Genomic DNA, 19,663 nt, shown 5'->3' with positions numbered 1-19,663 from the left:
TCAAGATTGATGGAAGCATAAGGGAAATAGAGCCCATTTAAGACGTTTAGATAATCTGGCTATTCTTTTGATGTGTTGGCTGCATGACCACGTGCCATGGAATGTATGATGTAATGTGTCATGCAGGCATGCAGGTGACTGTCTGTGGGTGTGATTTCACATGAGCTGACCTGGATAGCCCCGACAAGCCTGATCTTTTCAGACCTCAGAAGCTAAGCAGGGTCAGCCTTGGCTAGTAATTGGATGGGAGACCTCCAAAGAAGACCAGGGTGGCTGGGAGCAGACAATGGGAAACCACCTCTGTTAGTCTCTTGCCGTGAAAACCCCACGAGTGGATACCATAAGACAGTTATGACTTTTTTTAAAAAAAAAATTATAGACAGTTATGACTTGATGGAATTCTCTACCACCAAACATGAATTTAATTGGGTGAAACCCCTACTGAGCTTGTATTTTATGTGTTACCACACTCACCTTAAAAATGGTTTGTGGGAGGAAATGGGTTTTTAAGCACACTCATGGAGGAGGGAGAGGCTTTGTGGGTCCTGGCATTCTACTTTTGTAGATCCAAAAGAGCCATGGGGGACCAGGCGTTTCTCTGACTGTCTTTTTCATGTGTCTGCCTGGGAGACATATATCTCTCTGGAAGTAAGATGAATAGCCCCCTCCCCCCCACCCCACCCCTGCTCTTTTGCATTTGGAGAAACATGCTGGGTAGAAAGCAGGGACAGACAAAGCTTCTCCTTCTTCCATGTGTGAGCTCACAAGCTGTCCCCCCCCCCCAAACCATTTTGAAGGTGGTTGTGGTCACATATAATATGCAGGTTCACTTGGGGTTTCCCACCATTAAACATGTATTTCGTGGTAGAAAGTGTTGTCAAGTCACAGCTGACCTATGACTATGTGAAGATTAGGTTGAGAGAAAACAATTGACTCAAGGTCACACGGTGAGCTTTATGGCAGAATTTGAACTTGGGTCTCTCCAATCCTAGTCTATCACTCTAGTTCTGTGGCATAACATTATTTTTAAAGCCTGGAAATGATAGAATTAGGATAGGAAATAGTACCCTCACCCTGATTTGAGTTCAGATGTCGTCAAATAACCAAATCTTATTTGCTAGTGCATTTCCTTGCTCTTAGTCTGACCTAAATATTTTTTCAAAAAACATGCAGTAAAGAATGGTGGGAAACATTTAGGCTTGCCAACCTCCAGGTGTGGCCTGGAGATCTCCCAGAATTATAACTGAGCTCTAGAAAATGGCTGCTTTTCAGCCATGACATTGTATGCCCTTGAGTTCCCCCCAAGATCTGCACCCAAATATCCCCAAATTTTCCAGCCTAGAATTGGCAACCCTAACATCACCATAAAATAAGGTCCCTGTTACCAACATCCCCCCTTTCTTTCGGGAGGGGAAACACACATACAATTCAGACTTCATTTCATTTGAAAGAAAAACTGGCATTTCCAAATTCAGATATCCTTTTCCCATCTTGAAGAATGCGTATTTGCAATTTGGAACCCACAATTGGAAGCTGATGGTCTGCCTCCCTAAGATAGCTCTTTGCATTGCTTAACTTTCAGTTCCACTCCTTTTGTCTGGCTTGCTCTGAATCTCTCTAAGGCTTAATGTTCCTCTATGAATACAGATAAGAAGCTTCCTGTGGAGCTGAAGTCAATAGTACTTTCTCACAAATCAGGCCTCAGAAGACAACTGGATGCAGGATTTGATGCCATCCCTGTCCCTGGAGGGCAAGTAGTCGCTTTTGCCATATGTTTTTCTCTGGTGGTGTTTGGGAGATGCAGACACTGTCCCAGTCTACTTCTGTGAAGTGGCTTTAAGATTCCTAGCCGAATCAACCTTTCTGAAAGGGAAAGCACCGTGCGGAGGACTGAAGCCTGAAGATAAAAACAGAAACATAGACATAGTTTTAGTTTGACGATTTTTGTTGTTGGGATTTTAGTTTGTGTAGGCAAGGTGCTAACTTATCATATAGTGCGTAGACACACACACTCGCAAGATCACATCCTTTCTAACTCAACAAACATTAAATCAATTTTTCATCTTTTTTGTTTGTCAAGCTGTCACCTTATTCAACTGTTCCTTGCCTGGAGAGATTCCAGTTTCTCTAACCTTAGCAATCCTATATGAAATAAGAAGCTTGCTTTCCTTTGTACAAACACTGATGAATTAGACAAATGCCATCTGTTTTTGAAACCTTCATGAATTGTCGATATAATGTTGGGTTGGCCTCGCTCAGTCACTAATTCACTCACTGGGTATCCAAATCCTTATGCTATTTCCGTAAAAACCTGAAACCGAGTGTATTTTGAATGTTAAGCAGCAAACATTTTAAAACTTTATACATTTATATTCATCAAAAGAGGAGGCTTAAAATCTTGAACTGGAGAATAGCACTCCGGTGTATCTGGGATTGCCAGGTTATTAAACATTTAAATAATAATAACATTCAATTTATATACTGCCCTTTAGGAGAACTTAACACACACTCAGTATGTTATTATTATCCCCACAACAGCAAATATCCTGTGAGGTGGGTGGGGCTGAGAGAGCTCCAGAGAGCTGTGACTGACCCAAAGTCACCCAGCTGGCTTCAAGTGGAGGAGTGGGGAATCAAACCCGATTCTCCAGATTAGAATCCCATGCTCTTAAGCACTACACCAAACTTGCTCTCCTGGTGGAGGAGGGGACCCGGCACTTACCTTATTCTTTATTTTCATGCATGTGCACAGCACAGAAGTGCTCCAGGGGCGGTTTGATGACATCACTTCCGGGAAGTAGCATCATCACACAGGGCCTTGGTGCATTCCTGCACTTTACAGTGGGCCGATTTGGAGCTCAAACAGCCCATTTGGGCCCCAAATCGTCCTGTTGTGAAGTGTGGGAGCACTCCCTGAAGGCCTGTTCCCCCACCTTCCCCCCCATCAGCCAGCTCAGTGGTGGTGGGGGGGGTGGAGGGTGGGAGCAGGGGATCCCCTACCCCTACTGGGGTCCCTGGGGTCCCTAGGTGTCTCCTCCCTACAAAAATATGCGCACTTCATGTTTCTGCACCCTCTCAGACACAATCTAATACCGTGTGTCTGGAAAACTCGCAAGTACAGTGCTATCACATCATTTTCCAGCATTCTACATTACAGAGGACAGAAAGAGACTCATTTCTGTGGCTTTTAGTGTTTTCTTTAACACAGATTGGATCCATACAGGATGTTGTAATCCTTTGCTTTCTTTCCTTTCCTGACTTCACAGGAAAATCTGGGAGCTGAATGGTTACAATAGTCCAATGACATGTACCACATAATTTCAAATGTAAATGATAAGGGAGCTTACAAGTTTGATGTTCGGTGCATGCATTATCCACACATGTGTGAAAAGGAAAGCTTCCCTTGAAAACCAAGGGAGCTCTCCTAAGCAGGCCTACTCAGAAGTAAGTGCCCTGTTATTCCACAAGACTTACTTTCAGGAAAGGGTCCTTAGAATTGCAGCTGGAAAACGAGAATAGTTTTGCTTTTTGCAAGAAAGCACCACATTGCCTGTGGAGACTACGGGAATGGCAAGAAACTGCCTTCTTCTAAGCAAGCCATCTTCACACAAACAGCAATATATATAAAAATAAGGAACCCTATATAAATATATAAGGAACCCTAAAAAGGGAAGTGGCATATTAGGTTACAAGTCCAAGTTCTTGAAAGGTGACAAGCCTTCCAAAATACTATGGGGGTCAAATTAGGGAATTAACTTTAGAACCAATGGAGAAAATGGCTTCTTTGGGGGAGGACTCTATAGACTTATGCCATGCCAAGGTCCTTTCCCTCCTCAAACCCCACTTTCTCCAGGTTTCTCCAGGTTTCACTCCCCAGATCTCCAGAATTTCCCAACTTGGAGCTGGCAGCCCTAGTGTACCCCCCAATAGTTAAGATGCTTCCAGACTACTCAGGACATTGAAATTTGGCAAATATGCAGCCTAAGGCACAGTGATTACTAAAAAACTCTAAGAAAGGGAATTGTTACATTTCACAGCCAAACTAGGTCATAAAGTTTACTTCATAACAGTGGTCAGTGTTCCAAGAAAAATGGAAGAGGGGGGCCTCAGGGAGGTGACCCAGAGCAAACCATAACGCCCCCCCCTCCCAGGAATAGGTAAAATAACTACTTGGAATATCACCATAATTAAGTGTGTAGCATATATGTAGTAATTAGTAATGATAATTAATAACTACCAATGCCAATTCAGTAAATAGGCAAGTAGGATTCCTGTTTACATCTGTTGCTCACCGTCCTGAAGTTCTAAAGTATGATGGGCACAACCTTCTTGATTCATTAACGTTAGGCATTGTAAATCAATACATGGGGGGCCCACATCCTTGTGTCTCCATTTTTCTTCCCTACTGATATGGAGAAGGAGAGGGTGTTGGCTTTTGGGAGGGGGGGGGGGTTGCCAGTGGCTCTTCACATACTTAAGACATATTGAAACCAGAAGATGGAAGATTTGCAGTAGCAACAAAGAAGGCACACAACACAAGCTTTTGTTGCTAGAGCATATTCTATACCCCCCTTCTTCTTCCTCTATGGACCTACCATGACCCAGCTCCTCTATATATGATTGCCTTGTAGTAGTCAAATTTATACAACCTCAATGACGTCTCATGACTTTTTGAAAATATGCCAGCATGGTGTAATGATTAGAGTTCCTGACAAGGATCTAGGACACCCAAGGTGAACTCCCCCGTTCTGCCACCAAACTCACTAGGCAACTTGGGGTGTGTGTCTCTGTGTATGTGTGTGTGTGTGTGTATGTGTGTGTGTGTGAGAGAGAGAGAGAGAGTCACTCTTTGTCAGCTAGCGTTGCTAATCTCCAGGTACAAAATAGTAGAGTCCAGTAGCACCTTTAAGACTAAACAATTTTACTGTAGCATAAGCTTTCAAGAACCACAGCTCTTTTTGCCAGCACCTTTAAGATTAACCAATTTTATTGTAGCATAAGTTTTCAAGAACCACAGCTCTCTTCATCAGATCTGACAAAGAGAGCTGTGGTTCTCGAAAGCTTATGCTTCAATAAAGTTGGTTAGTCTTAAAGGTGCTGCTGGACTCTACTATTTTGCATCTACAGGCTAACATGGCCAACTCCTCTGGATCAATCTCCAGGTAAGGGCTGGAGATCTCCCAGAATTATAATTGCTCTCCAGGCAACAGAGATCCGTTCCCCTGAAGAAAATGGCTGATTTGGTGGGTGGCTTCTATGGGCCCTCCTCTTCCCAAACCCCATTCTCCCCAGGATCCACTCCCAAATCTCCGGAAATTTCCCAACCTGTTACTGCAACATCTCTTCTCCCAGAGTGGTTGTTGTGATAATAAAAATGGAGGAAAGGGGGACAACGCTGTGAGGAACTCTACTGTAAGGCACTTCCCACTAGGCTTCCCCTCCCCACCACTGCACCAGCTATTCCCTGGCCCCACTTACCTAGGGGGAAAGGCACTGGGGGTGGAAGAAACATGTGTATGTGCTTCTGCACTCCCCATTGCACTGGCGATGGAGGAGCCATTGGGTGCTCTGAAGACAAGTTCTGTAAAATTGCTCATTTGTACACTAATGTATGGGGCTCAGATTCAGTGCCCCCCATGGCTCCTCCATTGTGCTTGACAATGACGTCATTTTCCGGTGGAGTGGGGAAGCTTGGAAGGTAAGTATCCCATTGCCCCCAGGCCCAGGCCTCTGCATCACCTGGGGGCCCTGACAACCCTACTTCCCACCCTGCAAAGCAACAATTTTTCCCCAGTGCAATTATCCAGGATATCCTTGGTGTAGAGTTCCCAGTCCCCTGGTCAGGGCAGAGGAACCTCTGCTCCCAGGCATTTCCCCCCTCCACCTCTTACCTGGCTGGCAAGGGGAGGGAGGTGCAAGGAACAGAAGCTCTGGAGCGTTCCTGCATCATTCTCAGTGCAAAAGCAAAGGGAACTTTGAAACGTACTAATCCAAAGGAAGGCCCATGCACAGGGGTACATGGGGGCCTTCCCTTTGTTCGGTAAGTTTTCACTGTGCACGCACCACCATGACCCCTCTGTCCCCTGGTTTGGGTGCCAGGGGACCTGTCCTTGACATCATAGGCAAGTTTATCTGCAAAGCAGTTATTTTTCTGGAGGATTTTCCAAACTAATTGGAGGCTTTTAGCTCAGGGATGGGGAACGTCTGGCCCGCGGGCCGTATACGGCCTGAAAAGTCATTTGGACTGGCCCACGGAGAGCGGTGGAGCTGCAGGTGAACCCTTCTGATCCCATCCTCCCCCCAATCCCACCCTTCCCCCCACTCCCACTTACCCACTTGGTGGGGAGCATGCTCCCTGGGGCACCGCCACCCTGGAGGGCGTGCTCCCATACTGCAAGAGCAGGCGGTGGCAGCAGTGAAAGCAGGCTGCTCTTGCTGACACCACCGCCTGCTGTTGCCAGCACCACCCGCTGCCGCTGCTGCTGAGAGTGACCTGCAGCACTGGCAGTGGTGAAAGTGGCCTGTGCCACCATGGCGAGAGCAAGCAGTGGCAGTGGCAACAGCAGGGGGCACTGGCACTAGCGACAGAGCTGCTGCTGCTGCCACTGCCGCTGCCGCTGCTACTGTGAGCAGGCTGCAGCAGTGGTGGCAGGGAGAAAGGGAACACAAGCACTCTTTCTCCCCTGCACTTGACATCACTCCCAGAAGTGACGTCATCGCACACACTGCATGATGACATCATTTCCTGGAGCGACGACATAAAGTTGGCTCTTGGCAGAGAAAAGGTTCCCCACCCCTGTTTTAGCTGTTTATGTTGTGGTAACTTGAATTTGAATATTTCGTAGCAATGCATTTTTTGTCAGGAACTGCCTTGAGATTAGGAAAGGGAGGTTATTTTTTCCCGTAAACATACCCTCCCTCCGGTTTTAAGCAACAGACAAGCATTATTTTCTGCACCAATTATAATATCTACTAAAAGGACTGAAATAGTGCACAAACTTTTTAAAAAGCAAACTTTATGTTGAACATCCAAATCAGCAGCTATGTACTGTAGTTTAGGGGGAATACTGATTGCCTTCTTAATCCTAACAAATTGTATCCTTCGGGAATGCACAAAACTGCACCTGCAGGCAATGTAGTGGTTGCATCTTCTAAGTTGTAGGCAGAAAGAACTGTCATCCTCAATATCAAGAAGACAATATTATCCTTACTGTTTTCTCTCTTATAAACTAAATCCATTTAGTAGGTACTGACACTGTGATAATAGCTAGAAAACTAAAGGGATTCTGAAGCAAAGAGACTTCTCTCCCCCCTTCCCATAGGGAGTTGTTTCATGAATAGTAGAAAAAAGTTGCAAATTTTAAACAATTTGCCTTAAACTAGCATTATGTAGCTTGCTAGATTTCATAAACATAATTCCAGAAGTTCTCATTATACAGTTTATAAAGTGCTGAAGGCTGCTGCCAGTCTGTTCTATTGTCTGTGTACTGTACAATGAGACTCTTATTCCAAGCATAAGTGCCTTCCAGATTTGAGAATTGTGCATTTCCAGACAATATATATGTATGGCTTATTGGCTATACATGACAAAGAATAATCAGGATGATGGAGAGAACAACTGGAACACATGACAATGGCTTGCTGAATGTTCCTTACAATTGGCCGTGACCTGGATAGCCCAGGTGAGCCTGATCTCGTCAGATCTCAGAAGTTAAACAGGGTCGGCCTTGGTTAGTAATTGGATGGGAGACCTCCAACAAAGGCCAGGGTTGCAGAGGCAGGTAATGGCAACACACCCCTGATACTCTCTTGCCATGAAAACCCTGCAAGGGGTTGCCATGAGTCAGCGATTACTTGAGGGCACTCTCCACCATCACCTTACTGCTTCTTTGTACTGAAGCAGTACAAAGGAAGTTTCATCTTTTTTTGAACTCATCTGTCTCAGCAGATGAACGTTTTCCAAAGTGCATTTGATTAACTTGCTGAATTGTTTGTGCTGACTAGCTAGAATTTGGAAATGAGGTCAGACTGGCATAACACTATCTAATCTAACAGTTACTCGGTAGCTCGCCCCAAGTTTGTGGGTTCTGATGACCACTCTTACTTGTTTGTTTGATTGCTTACTTGTAGACCTGAAGTGGCTTACAGAATTGCTGTCTCTCCCCCTGCCCATTTTATTCTCACAAATTGTGGGGTAGTTCAAGAGTTCTCCAGGTAACAGAGACTGGTTGGCTTGTTTAAATGATCAGCTGCTTGTCGGGGATCTCCCCGACAAGCAGCTCATCCGGGGGTTTAAATGCCCCTTTCCCTGCTGCTTTGCAGCCGCACGGAAAGGGGCATTTAAACCCAATGAACCATGAACCACAAACTGGTTCATGAACTTGCCCCAGTTCATGGAAGTTCATGGTTCTTGGTTCGTGAAAATGCCACGAACCACAAACCACACGGTTTGGTTTTTTTGTGGTTCATGCCCATGTCTAGTTCTAATCTCTGCCCAGCCATAAAGCTCAGTAAATAGCAATGGCTAATTCATCATTTCTCAGAATCATCTACCTCACGGGGTTGTTGAGAGGACAATATGGGATCTTCTCTGTATATGTCATCCTGATCTTTTTTGGAAGAAAGCAGAATAGTGATAAAATAACAAGAAGCATTGATGTGTAATATGCACCATCCCTTAGAGACTTCTTCTAAATGACAGCTTTAAAGAATTTAAACTTATCCTCCTGCTCAAGGAGGGTTTATCCTAAAAATGCACTTTCTAGCCCTTCAAGGAATAGCCTCAAAGGATTCTTCAAGGCCTCTTGGGAAACCATGCCATTTTTTCCCCCTCATGGTACGGGGAGAAAAGTTATCTTGCCTTAAACATAAGTTAAAGTATCCTTGCTACAGATCCCAGTATTATACCTTATCTGGAACAAAATAAGGGCGCATCTCTGTTTCTCCAACAAGTGATTGAAATAGCTTCCAGCCATGCAATTCCCAAATGTGCCCTTGGTGTAAAGAACAGTAAATAATTTCCCTTCCGATTATCCATCTGTGAGGACAGCTAGATACCAAAGTCTGCACATCATTAGGCGGCACAATATCCATGGAAATTTTAATATTTATAACAATGTCATGAAATGAGTAAAGTTTCTTTTTTTCTTTAGAGTGCCCCCCCTCAAAGGAATGTATACATTACATACTATAATAGTAACAATTTTCATATATAGTTGCACACAACCTTTAGGCATTTCTCTCAGCATTCTGCTGTTCTTGCATTTATCTCAGCAAATCCTTACACAGTAGCCCTGTAAAGAAGTCCAATGTGGTTATCATGACAAATGAAGTGCTGAGGGGGAGATAAAGTGACTTCCCAAAGGACTGCTGTTCAGGTTCAAGTGGAGACATGTTTTGAAAAGGGACCTCCCATACCTTAGCCACCATGTTGTACCAGCTCCAATGCTGCTAGTTGCCTTAATTCAGTGGTCCCCAACCTTTCTGAGCCTGTGGACACCTTTAGAATTCTGACACAGTGTGTTGGGTGCAATCACAAAATGGCTGCCTCAGGAGGTGGAACCAACAAAACAAAAAGTCTGCGTCCAGAGGTAGAGTGAGGTTATTCATAACTAGAGGTGGACATGAACCAAAATATGAATCGAAGTTCATCATGAACTGGGTCAGTCTGTGGTTCATGATCCAGCAGTTCATGGGAGTTCGTTTCTCACAAACCGTGACAAATTTTAGCCTGGTTCATTTGGTTTGTATTTCAGTTCCTCACTGCAGACAGCCTGGGGATGATCAATCAGTTTCCTAGGCAACAGGGGAGATAGGCTCTCTCCAGAACAAACTGGTTCGTGAACTGGGGCAAGTTCCTGAAAGTTCGTTGTTCGTTGTTCGTGGTTTGTGAAATGCAATGAACCATGAACCACACGGTTCAGAATTTTCCAGGTTGCTGCCTATCTCTATTCATAACCCTATTAATAACTTTTCAACATTTCAGACAGAAGCTGTTTTAACAGGATGCCTTTTAAAATGAATATATTGTTTACAAATATTTTCCTGGTATACATAGCAATATAGTGAATATCCTTGTGCTGTTGCTAAAGCTACTTTAAAAAAAATCTGCATAGCCAATCAGACCTACAATGGCCAATTAGAAATCCTGCTGGTCAAAATTCCCTCCTGGTCCCACCCACTTTCTAAAAACACCTTGTGGGCACCAAGGAAGGGTCAGAGAATGTCATGGTGCCCTTCAGCACTTAGTTGGGGACCCTGCTTTAATGAGTGTTTTATTCCATGTTCTATAGCAGTGATGGTGAACCTTTTTGAGCCCGAGTGCCCAAACTGCAACACAAAACCAACTTATTTATTTCAAAGTGCCAGCACTGCAATTAAACCTGAATACTGAGGTTTTAGTTAAGAAAAAAACAACTCATACAGTTGTCCCAATTAATTAACATCTCTCTCTCTCTCTCTCACTCACTCAAGAGCCATGACTGAAAGTAAAGCAAGTTAAATCAAAGCAGTTTGCCCTTCTTTAGACCAGCAGCTTACAAGCACTCCCTCTCCCTCTCTCTCTCACTCATTCAAGAGCCAGGACTGAAAGTAAAGCAAGTTAAATCAAAGCAGTTTGCCCTTCTTTAGACTAGCAGCCCTGCTTGCAAGCACTCTCTCTCTCTCACACACACACACACACACACACTCACTCAAGAGCCACGACTGAAAGTAAAGCAAGTTAAATCAAAGCAGCTTACTCTTCTTTAGAAAGCCAGCCTGAGCAGCCCGGCTGCTGCCTCCACTTCCTGCTGCTAAAGAGACGGGCAGCAGGGAGGCAGTGTTGAGGAAAAGGAATCACGTGAGCAGGGCCAAAACCCATATGATCTCTGCTCAGAATGCCGTTCCAGGCGTTCCCCCTCCAAATGAGCACTGGAACTAGCATTCCAGCAACTTGGCTCACGTGCCCACAGAGAGGGCTCTGCATGCCAGCTGTGGCATGCGTGCCATAGGTTCACCATCACTGTCCTATAGCCTTCTGAATATAAATAGCTGAAAAATGGCTAGATTATGTCTAGGCTTTTATTTATCTAAACTGTTGACTTTCCACCATTTAGTCTTTGAGATGGCTATTACAAAAGTAAAATAATAATGACAACACAGTAATAATAAGGTAACCCTTAATAAAACAGGACAATAACACCTCCACTAAATCCAGTAAAGTAATAACAGTGCAGTCTTACACAGAGTTATTCTAATATAAGCCTACTGAACAGGTCTGGAAGGTCTGGATCAGAATCTCCACTCTGCCTTGGAAGCTTGTTCGGTAACCTTGGGCCAATCACACACTCTCGGCCTAATCTTCCTCACAGGGCTGGAGGAAAGGGAAGTGATGTAAAACCCTTTGGGTTCCCATTGGGGAGAAAGGCAGGGTGTAAATGAAGTAAACAAATCAAGCTAGCTTACTGCAACAGACTAGTTTCAGATCAGTAGCCATGTTGATCTAGGGTTGCCAGCTCCAAGTTGAGAAATTCCTGGAGATCTGGGTGGTGAAACCTGGAGAAACCTGGAGAAAGTGGGGTTTGGGGAGGGAAAAGACCTTGGCATGGCATAATTCAATAGAGTCCACCCCCCAAAGTAGTCATTTTCTCCAGGTGAACTGATCTCTGTGGAGTGGAAATCAGTTGCAATTCAGGGAGATCTCCAGCCCCTACCTGGAGGCTGGCAACCCTATGTTGATCTGCAGTAGAACAGCAGGAGTTCAGTCCAGAGGCGCCTTGGAGACCAACAAGATTTTCAGGGTGTAAGCTATAGAGAGTCAGAGCTTCCTTCTTCAGATTAGATCTGAAGAAGCAAGCTCTGCCTCTCTTCAAATCTCACAGCAAGGCTAAGGAAGATCAGGTGTTCATGAGCCATGATCCGATCTCCAACTTCTTTCCATTGCAGGTGGCAATGAGAGGAGATGGATTTGATCGGACTCATGTATGATTTTTTTTCCAGTTATAAATCTCTCTTCCTGGGCAACTTTTGTTCGCTAGATGGAACATGTAACAAACCAATAACCTGTCATTAAACAATAAAACCAAGGAGCTTAAGTGGGATCCAGCCAACTTTGCCCCCTCAGTTGGAAGAATGAGACAGACACAGCTTGTTGGAATAAATGGCCACTTTATTAAACATAACATCAACACTAAACTGCGGCAAGGGCAAACTATGCGGTACAGGTCAAGCCACACGGTCACCTCTGACTGCCGCCTTGACCTGTATGGGCGAGCCCCGCTGCCCCGGGCGTAATCCATTCGTGGAATGGCCTCAGCCCGGCCGGCCAGGCAAAGGGTTCCCCCTCAAGCTCCTAAAGCCTCAGCCATACAGCATGAGGGAAGGACTTGCACCTGGGGTTCCCTGGAGGCAGTCTGCACAGGTGGTGGTAGCCATGAAGCATACCATCCCTCCTGAGAGACCCTTTTCCCCACCGATGGGGAATTGCCAAAGGGGTGCTCACCAGCCCGCTCCCTATTTCCCATCTTTCTCCTGCCAGGGGGAAGCCTACAGGGCACCACCCCTAAAACTCTTCAAACCTCTGCTTCAGTACAAGGTAGGAGAAAAACCTGCCCCCCACCTCAACCAATCAGGGGGAGCAGGGAAAAATTCCTACCTGGCTCTAAATAAGCAACCAGCTAATCCTGAACTGAAACAGGGCGTGGAGGGTGGGCCGATCGCTCGGAGCAACTGCACAGGGAAGGGGGCGGAGATGCCTAACGACTCTATCTCTGCCCGCCCCCAGAAAGATCCGGATGGCCGGGAAACCTGACTCCTCCTCCATCTGAAGAGGCAAACACCGGCCCCACGGCCAAAGCCACACGTGGCTGCCGTGGGTGGCCGCATTTTGATGCAGCCATGCCCAGTTCTCTTCCTTACTAAAATCCTTGCCCAACATGGCTTTTTGTCCTTGCAGTTCCTTTGCTCCCTAACAAGCCTCTTTTTTTTTTTGTAATCCTGCTTTCCCTTTTCATCAGTTAATAAGCTGGTTGGTTCAGACCCATTCTGTAGCAACATAACATTCCAGATTAGATAAGAGTTCCACCTAAATCAACCGTTGTTTTCAGCAATAACCTTCAGAATGCCTTCTAGAAGCATGCCTAAAAAGCCCTTCTTCGGTTTTAGTCCCCTTCACCTGGCATTAACAGATATACTACTTCTCCATAAGGAGGTTCTTTTTAGCTGTCATAGCTAACAGCTGTTGAGAGATCTTTTATCCAATATACTACTGATTCCCTAGAGCTTTTTAAAAAAACCCAATGAATTAAAACATTTTCAAATCATTTTGACATAAAAAAACAAAAAACCTATAGAGCAGAAGTGAACGTTTCTGGAGTTTCAAGGTAATGGTAGCTTACATGTCAACAAGTTATACAGGGCTTTATGAGATTATTGTAGTGTTATTCAAAGAAATATAGTTACCATGACAACAACTATCATGCTACCTGTGAGATTATGAGAGAAGAAGGACAGCTAGGTAAATGTTTCATTCTGGAAATAAAGCTTATCAGTCCCAGAGCAGAGGTGGGTTAACTTCAGACTTGTATAGTCTACTTTTTGCTGATTCTTTGATCATTGGAATCCCTGTGGTTCAACACTGGGTTTTCAGTACACGAAGCAAGAATGCATACTCTCGATCTTTTAACAGTGAAGGCAACTCAATCAACGTAATATTAAGGATAATACTGAATTTTGTGATTACTGTAGCTCAGGTGTTATGAGTCCCGTTGAGCAAGAGAAAAGCAGAATATATTGATTCATTAATAAGTAAATAATTAAATTGTTGTTGTTGTTGTTGTTGTTGTTATTTTGCTTGGGCATCAGCAAAAACACTGTAATCATCCATTTCCTGACCCAGAATTAACACCCATTAAATGATGTGTAATACGTTAATTACACAAAAATGCTGTATGGTATATGGTAAAAAGCAATAAAATATGGCAATAAAAATAGATGATGAAACTAGCAGAGAAAGGTGAAATGAAGAAGTGTATGAAAATTAAAATAAATGGGAAGCATCATAGTTTGAACTCTTACTTAAGCACATAAGAAGTATTTTGCTTGATCATACCAAGGTCTACTTACACTGCTATCCTAAACAACTATACCCTTCTAAACCAGTTCACACTTCAATAGACTTAGAAGGTTTAACTTGGTTTAGGATCGCACTGCAAGTAATGTAGCATTCTTGACGAGAATCGCAGCCACAAGCAGGTGATTGATGGTTTACTGGAAATTGACCAGTGGTCTGCTGGTAGTCCAGTGGAAACAAAAGCAAATGGGAACTCTATGGTAGAGGTGCACAAAGGGGTCATATTTTGTTTCATTCCTTTATCCATTTAGTATGGTGACTGTGTTATAATTTCTCTTCAAGTTCCATTACCATGTGATTCTTCACTCATTTTATTTGCAGTTTCCCATATAGAACAGAAACTATATGCATGTTATACATTTTATGGCAAATGTGTAGCTAACAGTAAGGAACAGTAACAGTGTGGATTAAAGACACCATGGTGGAGCCAGCCAATTAGCCTTCTTCCAGTCTAAGGGGCCTTGAGAGGAAGTTGAAGAGACACTTAATTTGGAGGAAAGGTTCAAACTTGAGCCAAAAGGAAAGGTGGGGTATGCATATTTTAATTAATAAGTAAACTTTGCTCAGCAGAGTGGTAGGATAGGGGTAGGATCCACTCCATTAATAGTGCAATTTTAAACCCATTGAAATCAATGGGCTTATAAGGGCATAACTCTTTTTAGGATTGTGTTATGGGATGGATATCCTTGACCTGGATAATCCAGGAGAGCTTGAACTCTTCAGATCTCAAAAGCTAAGCAGGTCGGTCTTGGTTAGTAATTGGATGAGAGACCTCCAACAAAGACCAGGGTTGCAGAGGCAGGCAATGGCAAGCTAGCTCTTTTAGTCTCTTGCTATGAAAACCCCACCAGGGGTCGCCATAAGTCAACTATGACTTGAAGGCAGGATTTCATTGTTTTATGGGATGGATATTTCCAGATGGAATTAAAAAAAAAATCACTGCAAAATGAAAAAGCCCTGTTTTTTTCCAGTATGTACATCATTCTGCTTTGGTGCAACGTAGGGGAAAAAATTAAGTATTTGAAAGCAAATCAGTACCACTGAGAATGTTGAAAGCATCCCTACAGTAAATCCATCAATAGACAAAAAGACTAGAGTTGTAGATTTCTGATCCCTGGGAATCTCCAGAAGGAAAGAGAGTGGTGGAGAGAGACACATTTTATCTATGCAAATAGAGTGTTTATGCCCAGCCGAGAGGGACTTTTGGTCTCCTAATGAACATTTCAATGTGCCAGAGATTTGGCAGTGAATAAAAATGGAATGGGGGTGGCAGTGAAAAGCCCTCTGGGAAACAGAGAAAGCACAGTCCCTCCGGGCTACTGTATGGCCACACTTTTTTATTATTATTTCCCAGGCATTACAATCTTTCAACAAAATGGTTTCTTCATTGAATATGGATGCATGTAAATTTCAGATGCTGCAAGCACAGTCCTTGAGGGTATACAAGTTTTATTTTTTCCAATACACACATTTCACCAGCACACTGCAATCCTTGCTTTTCTTTCTCTCAAGGGTGCCGTGTGCATTTTTCTTCCTGAGTAATGTGAAGATTCAGCACCCTGACTTACACATAAAAAACACAGTCTACGCAACAGAACAACACTACCCGAGCAGACATATCTTTGCTATATGAAGGATTTTAATCTAGCTTGTCAGCAAACAGAAACATATTATTTATATATGCCTCACGCACACATACGCACAGGCACCAACTTTTATTGTTATCTGTGTCTAACCATTGTTAGCATTCTAAAAAAAGAGCAAACTCTGAATGAGGCGTGAAGAGAATGAAACAATGAGCCTCAGTTAGCATTAAAATCACATTTGAAGGCATTCATTAATTAAAATCTGTTGAACCTCTTTGCAGACTGCATTTAATCACAGTGTGATTAGCATTACAGAAATGTGTCTTGAGGAAAGATACAGGAGAACATGGGGGGGGGGGACCTAATCCCTCCCCTACACATCTCTCCAAAATGTGTTAATGTTACGTAAGGTAGCATTTGGCATGCCTCAAAGGAAGAAACACAATTAGGATGTTGTCGAAGCAGCTTCTGGAAAATCACTTATATTATGATAATCAGTACCAATAGCAACTTGGGTTGTAATTAGAACTTTCATGTAACTTCCACTTCCCCCCAAATTCCATGGCATCTGTGCTGCCTGCATGTCAGAATGCAAACTAGGCTTGGCATTGGTGTACCCGTGATAGGAAAACTCCTGCCCATGGCCACGATCCCTGTGCCCTCAAGCAGGAGAAAAAATAGATTGCAAATGGCCTCCATACTGATACTACAGGGATTTCCCCCAGAAGACATTCCTAGAGTGTCACCAGGAAGTGATATCACATCCTTCCCAACCTCTGGAGCTGGGGGGAGGGGCATAGCAGGAGGCAGGAAATGCAAGAGAGAGTGAAGCCCTCCCCCTCTTCCTGGCGGAGAATTACATCTCTTTCTCTTACAAAAACTGCCCTGGATTTCCTGCCTCCTGTCCCCCACCCCCAGCTTCTGGAGTAAATCGGGAGCTGAGAGACAAGCTACAAGTGACGCCTGATACAAGTTGGACACTTGTCAGCTTCCCTCAAGTTTTGATGGGTAATGTAGGCATCCTGGTCTTGCAGCTGTAATGGAGAGGCAAGCTGTAAAACCAGGACGCCTACATTTCCCATCAAAACTTGAGGGAAGCTGACAAGTGTCCAACCTGTGTAAGGCGTCACTTGTAGCTTGGCTCTGAGGCTTTTTGAAAGAGAGAGAATCTCTCCCATCATTCTTCCCCCAGTAGAGAATCACATTGAGGGGCTGTTCTTTGTAAGACTACATTACTCAGGGAACCTTGCAGGACCTGACATGCGCCCAGGCGCCTCATATAGTTTCCCTCATTATCTCCTGGAATTAGGCAATCCTACTGCAAACTAGTTTCTGTTTCCCCCTTCAAGGCCTTTATTAGAGGAACTGTGCTTGGGTTTTACATTGTGTGTTGTTTGTCCTCTCTTGGTGTGTATTTGAGTTATCCATTTGTAAGGGTTCTCTTTGAGTTCAAAGCAATAAACAGATCTATTGTTAAATTTACTGGTATCTGCTTTGTGTTGGCTAAAGAACAGAACTGAAGGATGAACTAGGACCTGGATAGGTAAGCTCATTTCCCACACACCATGGCTCAGATAATGCTACTACACCTATAAGCTCTTGCTAAATATGTTTGGTGTGGGAAGAAAAAACACAGTCCGAAACAAACAAATAAACAAACAAATAGGCATTCTTCTTAGCAGCTTCATTCTTCAGAACAACTGAATTTTAAAAACAATTGCACTTGTCAACAATATTGCAAAGAATTTGTTCCATTTTTTTTTTAAAATGGCATATGCTCATATCAACTGGCTTTCACTGTTGCGAGACATGATGATGGCGCTAGTCTAAATGGCTTTTAACAGAAGCCTAGCCTAACAGCACAATCCTAAGCAGAGTTGTTCCACTCTAAGCCCATTGAAATCAATGGACTTAGACTGGAGTAACTTTGCTTAGGATTGCATGGTAAGTCATGGAGGCTAGTTGGGTTGGATCCAGCTAGCTTTTTCAATCTCAACTAATTCCTCTCCATTCTACAGCCCCAATCCCACACAGATTTTTGTTGATGCAGGTCCCATGCTCTCTAGCATAGCCATTTTCAGTGGCCCTTCCCTTTTCACCAACAGCAAAGCAGTTTGGATCCAACTCATTCTGTGAAAGGCTATTAGCTATGATGGCTTCTATTCACATGAACAGCATCTCTGAGCACGTATTAGGCTATTGCCTCATACCTTGCTCGTGGGCTTCCTGGAAACATCTGTGAAAAAAGAGATGATAGTCTAGGTGCATCATGGGTCTGATTTAAGAGGGCTTTGCTTATGGCCTTATAAACTGTAAAAGTGTTATCTCCACTTGATAATGCAGAGGCGCTTTGATTGCGGCAGCAAAGCAACGGACGTTCCATTCCTGATACGACCTTACCAGTGCTAGGAGAATTAATGCATGAAATAACATTAAGGAATGTGCAGATAGCATTATGGGAAAGTGGGTATGATGGAGGGATGAGCTGGAAAGGTCAGCAGCAGCCAGTCAACTAATATGGATAGAAGATGGTTGATTTTTAACCTTCTGGTTCCCTAAGGAGCCCAAGAGTAGCATCCACGATGGTCCCACTTTACTGTCTCAGGAGGATAGTCCAGGACATGATGCCTGAAGCCTGGCCCAACGTCACCTGGTCTGCTTTCTAGCCAAGGGGGGATTGGAACAGGACCTTCTTCCCCATTGTCATACTCCAACACTCTTAACTCTTGGTCCACCCTGAGGTGTGGTGTGACAAAGGGCCAAGCTACACATGACGAATGACACTTGAACGGCAAGTGGATTGAGTGGAGGGCAAGTGAACAGGGAGAAATACACTTGCTGTTCAAGTGTCATTCGTCACTTGTAGCTTGGCCCAAAGAGGCCATTTTGCTGCCTACTGAGGGAATAACCAGTAGGGGTGTGCAATTTGAATTCTGTCATTTTTTAATTGGATTCGAGGCTTCTGAATGAAGTCTGCAACATTACTGTTTTTCCTGGATGGAGCCAGGGCCGGTTCAGATGTAATCCATTTGGGTTTCCCTGTTATCATGACTTTCAGCTGAATGAATAGCTACACGTGTATAGAAGCATACAGTTCTTGTCATGGGTGGTAGATAGGAAATGAGTCTCTGAGTCAGCTGTTTTCGCATATTTAGTCACCAAAATCTCACAGAACACAGTCCTCCTCCCCAAAGCATCTACCCACCAAGTTTTCTATCAAGTTTTCTTCTGTGCCGTTGCTTGTTTCTGTGTGGGAGGGACTCCTGAAAGCCATGGGAAGAGAAACTGCATTCTTGAAAGTTGCTATTAGCTTAGTTTTCCTTGCATATGCGGCAGAGCAGCAGCTCCTTGTCCCCAACTCCCTTTCAAAATGACCCAGATGGTGAAGCACATTTATAAGAAGTCTGCTGTTTATATTGTATCAAATAAATCATTACCTTTGCATCCTGCTGCATGCTGTTGGGTATTGCTTCCTGGGAGGGAATTCTGAAAGCTGCAGGAAGAGAAACGACATGCTTGCAAGTTGCTCCTAGCTTAGCTTCCCTTGCGCACAAGTCATGGCAACCTTTCATCCCTGACTCTCTTTCAAAACAACCCAAATGATGCAGCACAACAGTATAAGAAGTCTGCTGTTCACTTCGTAGCAAATAAATTCTTGTCTTTGCATCCTGCTATGTGCTGTTGCTTGTTTTGGCCTGGGAGGAATTCCTGAATAGACATGGGCACGAATCGGGACAAAACCGAAATGAGAGTTTTGTATTTTGCCCTGAACCATGAACCACAAACTTTCATGAACTTGCCCTAGTTCATGAACTGGTTCATGGTTTGTGGTTCATGGGGTTTAAATGCCCCTTTCTGTGCTGCTGCAAAGGGGCATTTCACTGCCACCAGCTTGTATTGGCTGCTTGTCAGGGAGATCCTCGACAAGCAGCTGATCTGGGGATTTAAATGCCCTTTTGCCTGCCAC

At 44.0% G+C, this 19,663-nt stretch overlaps 1 protein-coding gene across 1 annotated transcript in view; it reads left to right on the top strand.

Moving 5' to 3' along the window:
• Positions 1-19,663, top strand: part of CDH8 (cadherin 8) — a 348,996-nt gene that overhangs the window by 127,243 nt on the left and 202,090 nt on the right. The window lies entirely within an intron of this gene.

Source organism: Eublepharis macularius, chromosome 16 (assembly GCF_028583425.1).
Source record: "Eublepharis macularius isolate TG4126 chromosome 16, MPM_Emac_v1.0, whole genome shotgun sequence".
NCBI lineage: Eukaryota > Metazoa > Chordata > Lepidosauria > Squamata > Eublepharidae > Eublepharis > Eublepharis macularius.
The sequence above is the reverse complement of the archived record's forward strand: the minus strand, read 5'-3'. Positions and strand labels throughout refer to the sequence as shown.